This window comes from Astyanax mexicanus, chromosome 25 (genome assembly GCF_023375975.1).
Source record: "Astyanax mexicanus isolate ESR-SI-001 chromosome 25, AstMex3_surface, whole genome shotgun sequence".
Lineage (NCBI taxonomy): Eukaryota > Metazoa > Chordata > Actinopteri > Characiformes > Acestrorhamphidae > Astyanax > Astyanax mexicanus.
In genome coordinates, this window is record NC_064432.1 from 4,045,141 (window position 1) to 4,057,500 (window position 12,360).

General features: G+C 40.3%; 1 protein-coding gene across 2 annotated transcripts in view; it reads left to right on the plus strand.

Moving 5' to 3' along the window:
• The window catches only part of dlc1 (DLC1 Rho GTPase activating protein), a 134,084-nt gene that overhangs the window by 87,329 nt on the left and 34,395 nt on the right, over positions 1-12,360 (plus strand). The gene's annotated exons all lie outside the window — the stretch shown is intronic.

Genomic DNA, 12,360 nt, shown 5'->3' on the forward strand with positions numbered 1-12,360 from the left:
AACCATGTGTTAGAGTCGTTAGCAAGTGCTAACAAGTCAACGACATGGTATCTCTTCCTACCATCTGCAGTATTCCTTCGTGGTTCAACCACAGGATTTAATTTGTAGCAAAACGTCTGTGTGGAAGTAAGGTGTGGTCCAATGAATGTGTCTGTCTCTCTGAAAGATTAATGAATGGAGTGAAGGGCTTGGCACATGTCTGGTGCCCGACTAGCGCTAGCACTAGCCTCGCCTCTGCCAAGTCCTCTTCTAGCCGCAGCACTTCATCATGGTGTCAGTCGTAGGAATGCTAAGCAGACCTCACTACATCTCTTACACTCCTTTCTCGAGTTAAGAGTATTGGCTCACCTGTTCATTTACTCATTTGTTTGTTTCTTCTTAAATCAGAACATTTTTTTTATTTTTTTCCCAATTAACTAGGCCAAATGTCCCACCCATCTCAGCTGATACTCAGATACTCAAACTGCTGCTGATTTGGAGAAAAGCTCATCGACTCGGTTACATCGATACATCAGCTCACAGATGCAGCCTTGTCCTGATTGACATCACCCTTTGGAGTGATGAGGAGCAAAAAAAAAAAAAAGAACACCATCTACCCACCCAAAGAGAGCAAGGTCAATTGTGCTCTCTCAGGGCTCTGGCAGCTGATGGCAAGCTACATGATCGGGCTTCGATTCAGCAACCTCCGGATCATAGTGACAATAGCTAAGACTGCTGGACCATTCGGCACCCCATTAACATCATCCACTATTAGCACTGTCTCAACCCATGGATGATATTTTAATACCTTTTTAATATAATAAAAAAAGTCATCCATGTACATGCCATCCATATGTTGAAACTAAAAATATTTAAAATATTATATGCAGAAATTAAGTAAAGTTTACTAAAAGAAAGAATTGATTCAGCAAAAATAAATGAAGTAAAGTTTACTAAAAGAAAGAATTGATTCAGCAAAAATAAATGAAGTAAAGTTTACTAAAAGAAAGGATTGACTGAAGTTCAGTTCACTTATTTACTTTATGTAATATTTAAGTCTTGAAACAGAGTTAAAATTACTTAAATTGATCTGTAATTAAATATATTTTAAAAAAGCTAATGCAGAAAGTTGCGAAACTTTTATAAAGGTAAATTTTACTCATATTTTCTTTCAGTGCACGACGACCCAGCATACTTCATTCCTGTTGGTTGATTCCTATATGGGTGCAACAGATTTTTCCACAATCAAAATGTGTATAAACCGCAAGCATGCTAAAACCAAAGGTTGATCGATTGGTCAAAAATTTCCCATATCTGTCCACTAGTAGGTTCAGACCTTAATGAAACACATAATAGACTGAAGCATAGCATCAGCGCTAGTAATTGATAAACATACAGAGCACAAACCAAACTGCCACCAAATAATTTGACCTAATTGATAGCATCAAAAATGTTCTCAGACAGTCTTAAGAAACACAAGAGACATGAAGGTACTAATTAGTTGTCAATGCCAGAAATGCTAACTTTGCTAATTTAGCTCAAAGCTCACAGGGACTAGTTAGCCTTGGGCAAAAGAGCCAGTCTAATCTCACTAGCTCACCATTAGCAAGTACAATGTAGCAATCAGACATTCAGACATTCACGACACAAGTGTTTACAAGATAGCAAAGCCTCAGAGACCCTGCAATGCTGCAGTTAGCCTAGCGCTCCAATCTCTTATCTGTTTAAACGCAAACAGCTGTAAAAAAGAGCAAAGTAAACAAAGTTCCGTACACAGGAAGTTCCGATCTCTGCTCGTTTGACAAATCATTAGAGCTGCATTGCTTCTCGTGTCAAATCTGCACCAAAAAAAAAAAAAAAAAAACTATATAGAATGATTAATCCGTGCTAATTTTCCAATGCTGTAATTATCCGTCTTTGAGAGCATGCTAGCAGTGCTGGAATTTTCCACGGATTACCCTACAGCTCTGAAATATTCCTCCTCATTAACTCCACACTCGTTTGTTTGTTTTTTTTGCTAGCCGTCCGAAAGTACGCCAGCGGCTTCCTGACTAGACTCCTACGCTGTGTTTCTGAGCCAGCGCACAGACTGGATTCAACAAGTATTCATCAGAGATGATCTCAGATTCACCTCCGCTTAAAATTAACTAGACTTCCGATCTGCAACTGATTTGCAGGACATGTGAGGAAGATTTTGCTTTTAAGACTCTCTCCAGAGTAAATTAAGATTTAACAAAGTTTCCCCTTATCCAAAATACAGGTCTGACATACAATATCAGGTATCAAATGAAAAAAGGTCAAGAACACTAGTGAAAATTAAGTGAAAGTGAACATAAGGTTAACCAATCAGCACTAAAGGGTTAAACCATCAGTACTAAAGGGATAAACTGTCAGTACTAAAGGGTTAAACCGTCAGTACTAAAGGGATAAACTATCAGTACTAAAGGGTTAAACCGTCAGTACTAAAGGGATAAACTATCAGTACTAAAGGGTTAAACCGTCAGTAATAAAGGGATAAACCGTCAGTACTAAAGGGATAAACTGTCAGTACTAAAGGGATAAACTATCAGTACTAAAGGGTTAAACCGTCAGTACTAAAGGGTTAAACCATCAGTACTAAAGGGATAAACTGTCAGTACTAAAGGGTTAAACCGTCAGTACTAAAGGGATAAACTATCAGTACTAAAGGGTTAAACCGTCAGTACTAAAGGGTTAAACCATCAGTACTAAAGGGTTAAACCGTCAGTACTAAAAGGTTAACCCATCAGCACTAAAGGGTTAAACCATCAGTACTAAAGGGATAAACTGTCAGTACTAAAGGGTTAAACCGTCAGTACTAAAGGGATAAACTATCAGTACTAAAGGGTTAAACCGTCAGTACTAAAGGGTTAAACCATCAGTACTAAAGGGTTAAACTGTCAGTACTAAAGGGATAAACAGTCAGTACTAAAGGGTTAAACCGTCAGTACTAAAGGGTTAAACCGTCAGTACTAAAGGGATAAACTATCAGTACTAAAGGGTTAAACCGTCAGTACTAAAGGGTTAAACCATCAGTACTAAAGGGTTAAACTGTCAGTACTAAAGGGATAAACAGTCAGTACTAAAGGGTTAAACCGTCAGTACTAAAGGGTTAAACCGTCAGTACTAAAGGGTTAAACCGTCAGTACTAAAGGGATAAACTATCAGTACTAAAGGGTTAAACCGTCAGTACTAAAGGGATAAACTATCAGTACTAAAGGGTTAAACCGTCAGTAATAAAGGGATAAACCATCAGTACTAAAGGGATAAACTGTCAGTACTAAAGGGTTAAACCGTCAGTACTAAAGGGATAAACTATCAGTACTAAAGGGTTAAACCATCAGTACTAAAGGGTTAAACCGTCAGTACTAAAGGGTTAAACCGTCAGTACTAAAGGGATAAACCGTCAGTACTAAAGGGATAAACCGTCAGTACTAAAGGGATAAACCGTCAGTACTAAAGAGTTAAACCGTCAGTAATAAAGGGTTAAACCATCAGTACTAAAGGGTTAAACCGTCAGTACTAAAGAGTTAAACCGTCAGTAATAAAGGGTTAAACCGTCAGTACTAAAGGGTTAAACCGTCAGTACTAAAGGGTTAAACGAGCTGCGGGATCAGAGCTCCAGCAGCCGAGCAGCATCAGAGCACCAGCCTGTCAGACGATTACACTGTGGAAAACTGATGACATCTCCATGAATCATAACCGGGGGCCCGGAGAAAGAATGAGAGAGAGAGAGGGAGAGAGAAAGAGAGAGAGAAAAGAAGAGAGAGAGGGAGAGAAAATATGTATATAAAAAGAAAGATATGGAGAGAGAAAAATAGAAAGAGAGAGGGAGGTAAGAATATATATATATAGAGTGAAGGATATGAAGAGAGAAGAATAGAGAGTAAAGGTAAAGAGGGAAGAATTGAAAGAAAAGAAGGTGAAAAACAAAAGGGGAAAGAGAAATAGAGGAAAGAGTGTGAGAATGTAGGAGATACGCTATCTCACTCTTTCTAGATCCTCCACCACTCCTTTTTTCTTTCCTTCAGTTCCACTTTCTCTATCTTGTATTCCTCACTTTCTCTTTTCCATACTCTATATATTTCTCTCTTCCCTCTATAGCTCTCTCTTTTCTGACTCTCTTTCTCTCCTTCTTGAATCCTTCTATTTCTCTCTCTTTCCTCTATCCCTCACTACTCTCTCTCCTCTATATCCTTTCCCTCTCTCCAGTTTCACTCTCTTCTCTCTGTCGTTCTCTCGCAGTCTCTCCCCTCCCTTTCTCTCACTCTCCTCACTATCCCTCTCTCTTTTCTCGCTCTCTTTTCTCTGTCTCCCTTCATTGTGTCATTTATTGTACCCGTCACTCTCATCATTCCATCATTTTTACTGTCTTTCTCTGCCTTGTATTCTCTATACTCTCTCTTCTCCTTATCATTCTCTCACATTCCGTCTCTCTTCTCTCATTTCTTCCCTTTCTCTCACTCTTTTCTCTATCCCTCACTCTCTCTTTGCTCTCTATCATCTATCTGTCCCACTTTCATTCTCCCTTTCTAACTCGTTTTGTCCTATATCCATTCCACACTTTCACTCTCCTTATCATTCTCTCCCTCTCCCCCTTTCTTCCTTCACTTCATCCCTCTGTACCCCACTGTCTCTGCTCTCTTTCCTTCTCTGTCCCACTCTTTCATTCTTTATCTCTTTATTCTCAACCACTTTCACTCCCACTCTCTTTCTCTTTTCTCTTTCCCTCCCCTCCTCTTACTTTCTCTGCTCTCTATTCATGTATTGCTCCTGTATTTCTCTACAGTGTGTTCCACTCTTTTTCTCTTGCCTTTTTTTCATTCTTTGTATGTTTTCTCTCGTTCCATCACTCTTTCCTTTCCCCGTATCCCTTTCTTTTCTGTCTCTCCCTCTCTCTCTCTCTTTTTCTCTCTCGCTCTCGCTCTTGCTTTCTCTGTGTCGAGGTTGAACCGTCTGTAATCTTCATGCATGACTAATTGAAAAAATATGAGCTATGATCTGGAGGCCTCATTGCCCATCTGGCGTGTGGGTAGGTGTGTGTGTGTGTGTGTGTGTGTGTGTACGTACATGCGTGTGCCTGCCTGCATGTGTTCTCAGACCGCAGAAATACACATCCCACAGAGAGCCAGTTGGAATTGAATGCCTCAGATTCCTGAAGACACCTGACGTGTTCTTTGGAAGGATGAGGCTGAAGCTCAGCGCTGAAGCATCTGCTGAACCGGGATTAAACCTCGTTTGTCTCGGCTGCTTACATTCCTCCGGCCCATAAAGTGCCCGAAACCTGCGCAAGCGGCGAGCATGAATTTCCCAGCGTTGTCTAAACAGCCCTTTAAAAGCAACGGTAATTCAAATGGAAACGATGGAAAAGCGATGGGATGGTTTAGATTGGAGCTGAAGTCTTCTCGCGGTTTTACGGCTGGCCTACCTACAGCTGTCCATTCAGGATTCCTTCTTCAGACCCTTAAAGGAATCGGGTCGTGGTTGAGCTGACCTCTCGTCGTTCGGGGCGGCTTCTGGAGGAATCAGCTTCAAAGGCTTTTCCGTCATTTGTCCAGAGATGAGTGGGCCATGCATCAAGCTAGCCGTGACGTGGAGAGATGAAAAGGAAGATGAGGGAAGATGAAAAGGAAAGTGTGGAGATTCTTGTTCTTGTCAGGGTTAGAGAATCTTTAACTCTGTCCGAATCAGTAATCAGTGCACTTTGTTTATTGCTCATGACCAGGCAACCGCCGACCACCCGCGGTTAAAAAAGTAACGACCAAGTTTAAGGGTGTTGTTTTTATACCAGCACTGTTAAGTCACAATGGTACATTTAGCATTTATCTGGCATCCCAGCCCTATTTACTGAAAAATAAAGGCTAATACATGAGATGTACATCAGTTTACCCGAACTTTGAACACACACTCTTACTTGAGGGCCTGATACTTGCTTGTGGTTTCAGTCATGGGATTATGTCTTGCCCTGTTTTTACTTTTAAACACGTGTTTATCAGCTTCAGGACACACACGTGTGACATCACGGCATCACACACTTAACACGAATCTGCACAGACACACTCTTTTCCAAAAACCATGTGAACTACAGCACAGGCCTGTTTTTTTTATATCTTACTGCATATGAACACAGAGGAATACAGAGTCTCCTCTGTATTCCTCAACTAAAACGCAACTGATAAAGAACCCATTAGCTAGGCTAACAACCAGTGTATCATCCAAATGGTTCTTTAAGATGTAAGGAGCATATATATGGAAATATTGCACTTATAAAATAACTGATTGATATTAAGGAACTATTTAAACTCGAAAAAAAAAACAGGGCTTTCAGGTGGCCCTACAGTCTAAGTGCTGGCTATTAGGAATAGTGCTTGTTTGTGTGTGTCGCCTATTTGTGGAGCTTTTCCTGTTTTGAATCTCAAAATATCAAAGCTGACACACTTAAACCCACACACAACACAATAGGGCCACAGAGCTGTGTCCGCAGAGGCCTCACACACACACACACACACACACACACACTGTTGTTCAACACATTACATACATTACAGACAACCCCCCACCTGCTCCATTCTATTCTTGTTTCAAGCCCATGCTATTTGTGTGTGTGTGTCTTGAAATGTAAGTCTGAATCAAGTCATACACACACACACAGCCTTGTCTTCATACATCACAACGAGCCATAACATTAAAACCACCTGCCTACTGTTGTGTAGGACAGCTTGTGTCACCAAACCTGCTATAAGTTCTGTGGTATCATGCTATCTGGTACCAAACCTAACATTACAGTACATTCTGTACTTCCTATAAGTCCTGTGAGGTGGGCGGGGCCTCCATTAACACCAGTGACTCCTGGGTACACACCCATTCTCCTGATGCTGGATTACTGCTTGTTCCTCCTTAAGGCACCTTTGGTTTGTTCTGACCACTGCAAACCGGCTTAAATGTGACGCTAACGCTAACGTTAGCATGGTCAGCTTCTCTAAAATGCTGGGAAAATGTTAGGGCTAAATGTGAATGAGATATCATGCATTTGCTGACACATCTTGTTTAAATAGTCTAGTTGGCTCTGACAACACTAAGTAAGACATAAAACTTCCAGCTAACAGTAGCTTAAGGCCAATTTATACTTCTGTGTTGAACCTATGCCGTAGCCTACATAGCGTTTATACTTCTGCATGCTCTGCCTCCAAATTTAAGGTGGAATAAAAAACTTGAACCGTTTTGCTAAATGCGATATAGATATCATAAATTTGCTGACACACTTTGTTTTACTAAAAAAATGGAAAATAATACTTATTGCTAACATTAGCTTAGCTTTTCTAAAACTACAGCATGTTTTGAAACTGCTCTGCTGCCAAATTTAAGGTGGAATAAAAACTCTGACCTTTTTGCTAAATGCGAGATAGATATCATACATTTTCTGACACGCTTTGTTTTACTAGTCGAGTGTGAAATAAAACTTGTCCCTAACATTAGCTTATTTCTCTAAAACTACAGCATGTTTTGAAACATTTGCTCACCTGCCAAATTTAAGGTGGAATGGAAAACTCTGAGAAAATACTATTGTTAACTTGTTTGCTAAAAGTGAGGGAGATCATAAAATTTGCTGATACATCTTGTTTAACTAGTCTAGCAGGTTTTCATTTTGAGTGGGAAATAAATATTGGCGCTAACATTAGCTTAGCTTCTCTAAAACGACAGCGTGTCTTAAAATATTGGCTCTGCTGCCAAAGTTAAAGTGGAAAAAAAGTAAAAGTGAAAGATTAATACCAAATTTAAGGTGGAATGGAAAACATGTTTCCTAAATGTAAGTAAGATATCATGTCTATATGAATCGATATTGGATCAATCCATTTTTTTAATCCACCCCCAATTAATTGGTGATGTCATAATCACTGTGGAATAAATCAGACGGTTCCATCTGAATCAGGATGATAATTTAGGATGAAATTAAGAAGACTGTGAAAGAACACACACGTTGTGAGAACCGAATCCAAGCACAGCTGGACTGGAGATACTGTGACAGTGTGTGTGTGTGTGTGTGTGTGTGCCTCCAAACTTCACTTGATCATTGGGCTGTGGGCTTCTCCGGAATGATGGAATGAGTTCCGTTCAAACCTCTCCCAATTTTTAAGAGTTCAGAAATCAATATTTGGTGGAATAACCCTGTTTTTTAATCACAGTTTTTTTTCATGCATCTTGGCATCATGTTCTCCTCCACCAGTCTTACACAATTTGCTTTGATGGCTTGCAATCATCCATCTTCCTCTTGATTATATTCCAGAGGTTTTCAATTTGGTAAAATCAAGGAAACACTTTATTTTAATTATTTTATTAAATATTTATTAAATTATATAATCCTTTATTTTAAAGATGTATAGCTGCAGAGTGGGTATACAATAAAAAAAAACTTATTTAAATAATATTCAAATCCATATTATGGCAAGAACTACTAAAGAAAAGTAAAGAAAAAAATGCTGAGAAAAGAAATGAAGGTCAGTCAGTCTGACCACCAGAAAGAAATGATGAAACTGGCACTCATCAGGAACTGACCCAGGAAAGAAAGAGCAAGAGTTCCATTAAATGGGAAGGTGTGTCCAAACTTTTGACTGGTACTGTAATAGTGTGTGTGTGTGTGTGTGTGTGTGAGAGAGAGAGAGAGAGAGAGAGAGAGAGAGTCTGTGAACCGATCACGCGCCTCCCCTTTCCCTGAATCCCGTACGGTGGGCGGGGTCTCCAGCTCTCTGGCCCCGCCCACATCCTCTCAGCGCGCTCATTCAGTCTCACGAGCTCGCTCGGTCACACACGCACGGTGCGCGCGGAGCGGAGCGCAGCGCAGGTTATGGAGGGATTTACACACACAGCTGAAGCAGCGCGAGACAGTGACGGACAGAGATGATCCTCACGCGTGAGTACACTCGCGGTGTGTGTGTGTGTGTGTGTTCGTGAGAGCGCGCGGACAGCAGATATGCACATAGGGTGCACGTTTGGGGGAGCTGACTGAGTACTGGACTTTACGACAGTGTGTGTGTGCGCGCGTGAGTGTGTGTGTAGGTAGGTAGGTGGGTAGTGTGTGTAACGTGGAGCTGGGAGTGTGTACATGCATTTACTTCACTGGTGTGAAGATAGTGTGTGTATGTGTGTGTGAGCGCGCGCACATATAGTGTTAAGCCAATTTTATTTTTAAAAAAGTAGTTTAATATAGTGTTTATTTTCACAAAAATGGTTCAATGAAGAACATTCTAGATTATATGGAATTTTCATCAGGGGTTCTTAATGTAATGGCAGTAATAGCAGTTTTCACTTAAATGTTCACTATATACAGCTCTGGAAAAAAAAGAGGACTAAAGGCATTAAGTTATCCAAAAGCAGTGTGTAAGACTGGTGGAGGAGAACATGATGCCAAGATGCATGAAAATTGTTATTAAAAAACAGGATTATTCCACCAAATATTGATTTCTGAACTCTTAACACTTTATGAAAGCTCTGCATCTTTTAGTTATTTTAGACATTTCCCTTTTTTGCTAATAAATGCTCTAAATGACAATATTTTTATTTGGAATTTGGGAGAAATGTTGTCTGTAGTTTATAGAATAAAACAACAGTGTTCATTTTACTTAAACATAAACCTATAAACCGCTATAAATCAGAAACTGAAGTGGTCTCTTATTTTTTTTTTCAGAGCTGTAGATCTTTGTACTCAAACGTTAGGTAGATGGTTCTAAAAGTTTGATTTTGAGTTAATGGTTGTATATAATAAAGAACCCTGTTGTAAGCGTGTGTGTGTGTGTGTGTGTGTGTGAACAAGGAGGGTACTATACTTTGAGGATTCCTTACAAGGTTCCTTAAAACAAGCAGTGAACAGCTAGAACCACAACGACTCTGAGAACCAAAGTCTTCCTGATAGCGAGGTTCTTCAAAGTTTATTTACACTGTAAAAAATGCTTGGTAAAATGACAGTAGTTAGCTGGCAGCAGTTTCACCAGCGATGCTGTGATTTATTCTAACAGTATTTTACTGTATATTGAATTGTATGTCACTGTTTATAGTTATAGTTTATAATTTACACTGTCACTCAGTATGACTAATCATGGCTTATTCGGGGAAGGTTGGCTTGTGTTTTTGTTCTCAGTGCTGAAGACGTATTGATGGTAACTTGCTCTTATGACCTACAACACTGTGGGAAAAAAAAAATACCCAGTGGAAAGTAACCCTTAAGGGAAAGACTACACACTGATGGAGCCATCAATATGCAAATAAATGATTCCTTCATCCATTACTATTTGATGTAAACTGGTAGATGAATGACTTCCACACTCGTGTTCCACTTTCCCTTGCTCTATAGCGGAGTGTTGGATGACGGGAATTGGGTTGTATTGCTGTGTGAGTGTGTGAGGTTTTAACGGAGTGTGTGAGGTTGATAATGAGTTCGGACAGCAGTGTGTGTGTGTGTATGAGGCTGTGGTTTATGTGAAGGTTAAATTTATTAAGTTTGTCCGTCTCTCTACCGATTTTCTCTCTCTCTCTCTCTCTCTCTCTCTCTCTCTCTCTGGTCAGTGAAGATTGGGGTGAGTTGGTGTGTAAATCTGTCAGAGTAAGACACTAATGGGTCCATCTGGATAAGGTGTGTGTGTATCTCTGTGTGTGTGTGTGTGTGTGTTAAAGACAGTCCAGATGGAAAGGATCATCTCATTTCTCAAGTCTCTCTCTCTTTCTCTCTCTCTCTCTCTCTCTCTCGCTCTTGCTTTCGCCTTAATGGAATCATTTGATATGCTGCAGTACAGGTGTGTGTGTGTGTGTGTGTGTGTGTGTGTTTAGCTCCTACTGTCATTTTAACATATGATGATTCACAAGATCTGCAGAACTCTCTGCCTCTCTCTCTCTCTCTCTCTCTCTCTCACACACACACACACACACACAGTAGGGAGTGTGAGAAAATATTGGCCAGTGATTGTGAGAACTTCCTCTCACAGAAAAAGAGAGAGAGAGAGAGAGAGAGAGAGAGAGAGAGATAGGAGGCAAGACATGGGAGAGATAGAACAGAAAAAAAAGAGAGAGCAAGTGGTAGAGGTAAGTTGGAAGAGAGAGAAAAAGAACAGTAGAGAGAGAGAGAGAGCAAATTAAATAAATTGTAGAACGAGAGAAAGATCGAGAACTAGAAGTGGTAGAGATAGAACGGAGAAAGAGAGTGAGTGTGAGAACCAGGAGAGAGAGAGGGAGAGCAAAAGAAAGAAATGGGAGAGAGGGCACTAGAATAGAGGGAGAGAGAGGGAGAGCGAGAAAGAGCAAGAAGTTCTAGAAATAGAACAGAGGGCGCGAGAGCAAGAATGGTAGAGATAGAACAGAGAGAGAGAGAGAGAGACAGATGGAGCAAGAAGTCGTACAGATAGAACAGAAAGAGAGAGAGAGAGGGTAAGACGTGATAGAGATAAAGAAAAAAGAGAGTAAGACATGATAGAGATAGAAAACAGAGGGAGAGAGAGAATTGATAGAGGCAGGACAGAAAGAGAAAGCAAGACGTGGTAAAGATAGAATGGAAAGAGAGAGAGACAGAAAGAGCAAGAAGTGGTAGAGATAGAATAGAGAGAGAGAGAGAGGAAAAGAAAGAAACGGAGAGGGCAAGAAGTGGTAAAAATAGAAAAGAGTGTGGGAGCAAAAGAAAGAAACAGGAGAAAGAGAGAGTAAGGGAGCGAAAGAAAGAAAGAAATAACAGAGAGAGTAAAAAATATTTAATTTTATATATATATATATATATATCACAATAGAGGAGATATAATTTAATGTATCACAATATACTGTGATACTGTAAGTAAGACAGATTTTTGCAAGTAAATTAACAATAAAGATATACATAAACATAAGTTTTTGTTGATTTCGATACAGTATTGCAAAACAAAATATTGCGATACTTAAATATATCGATACTTTACTTTCTTACTCCTCTACTGTCTGTTTGCATGTGTCTGTGGGCCTGTCTGTCTATCTGATCTCTGTTGTATTCTCTGTTTGTTTTCTGGTGTCGGCCATGTGCAGTTCCACTCCTGACCCGAGCTGTCTGTCTGCTGTGTGAGGGATGGTTGGGGGGTGTGGGGGTGGGGGGGGGGAGGGAGGGTGAGGTCAATGTACCGTTTCTTTGTTGACCAGGATGACGGAGAGAGAGACAGGATGTCTCCCCCAAACTGATACAGACCATCGCTCTTTATTACAGTGTAAACACAGCAACTCCTAACGTCACATTTACCCAACCTCCTCAACCTCCCCCTGCTACCTCACCTCCTCACCTTTCCCCCTCAACCCCTTTAAACTAACACCATCAACCCCCTTCATCTAACCTTCTCAACCAACCCATAACCAAACCTTCTC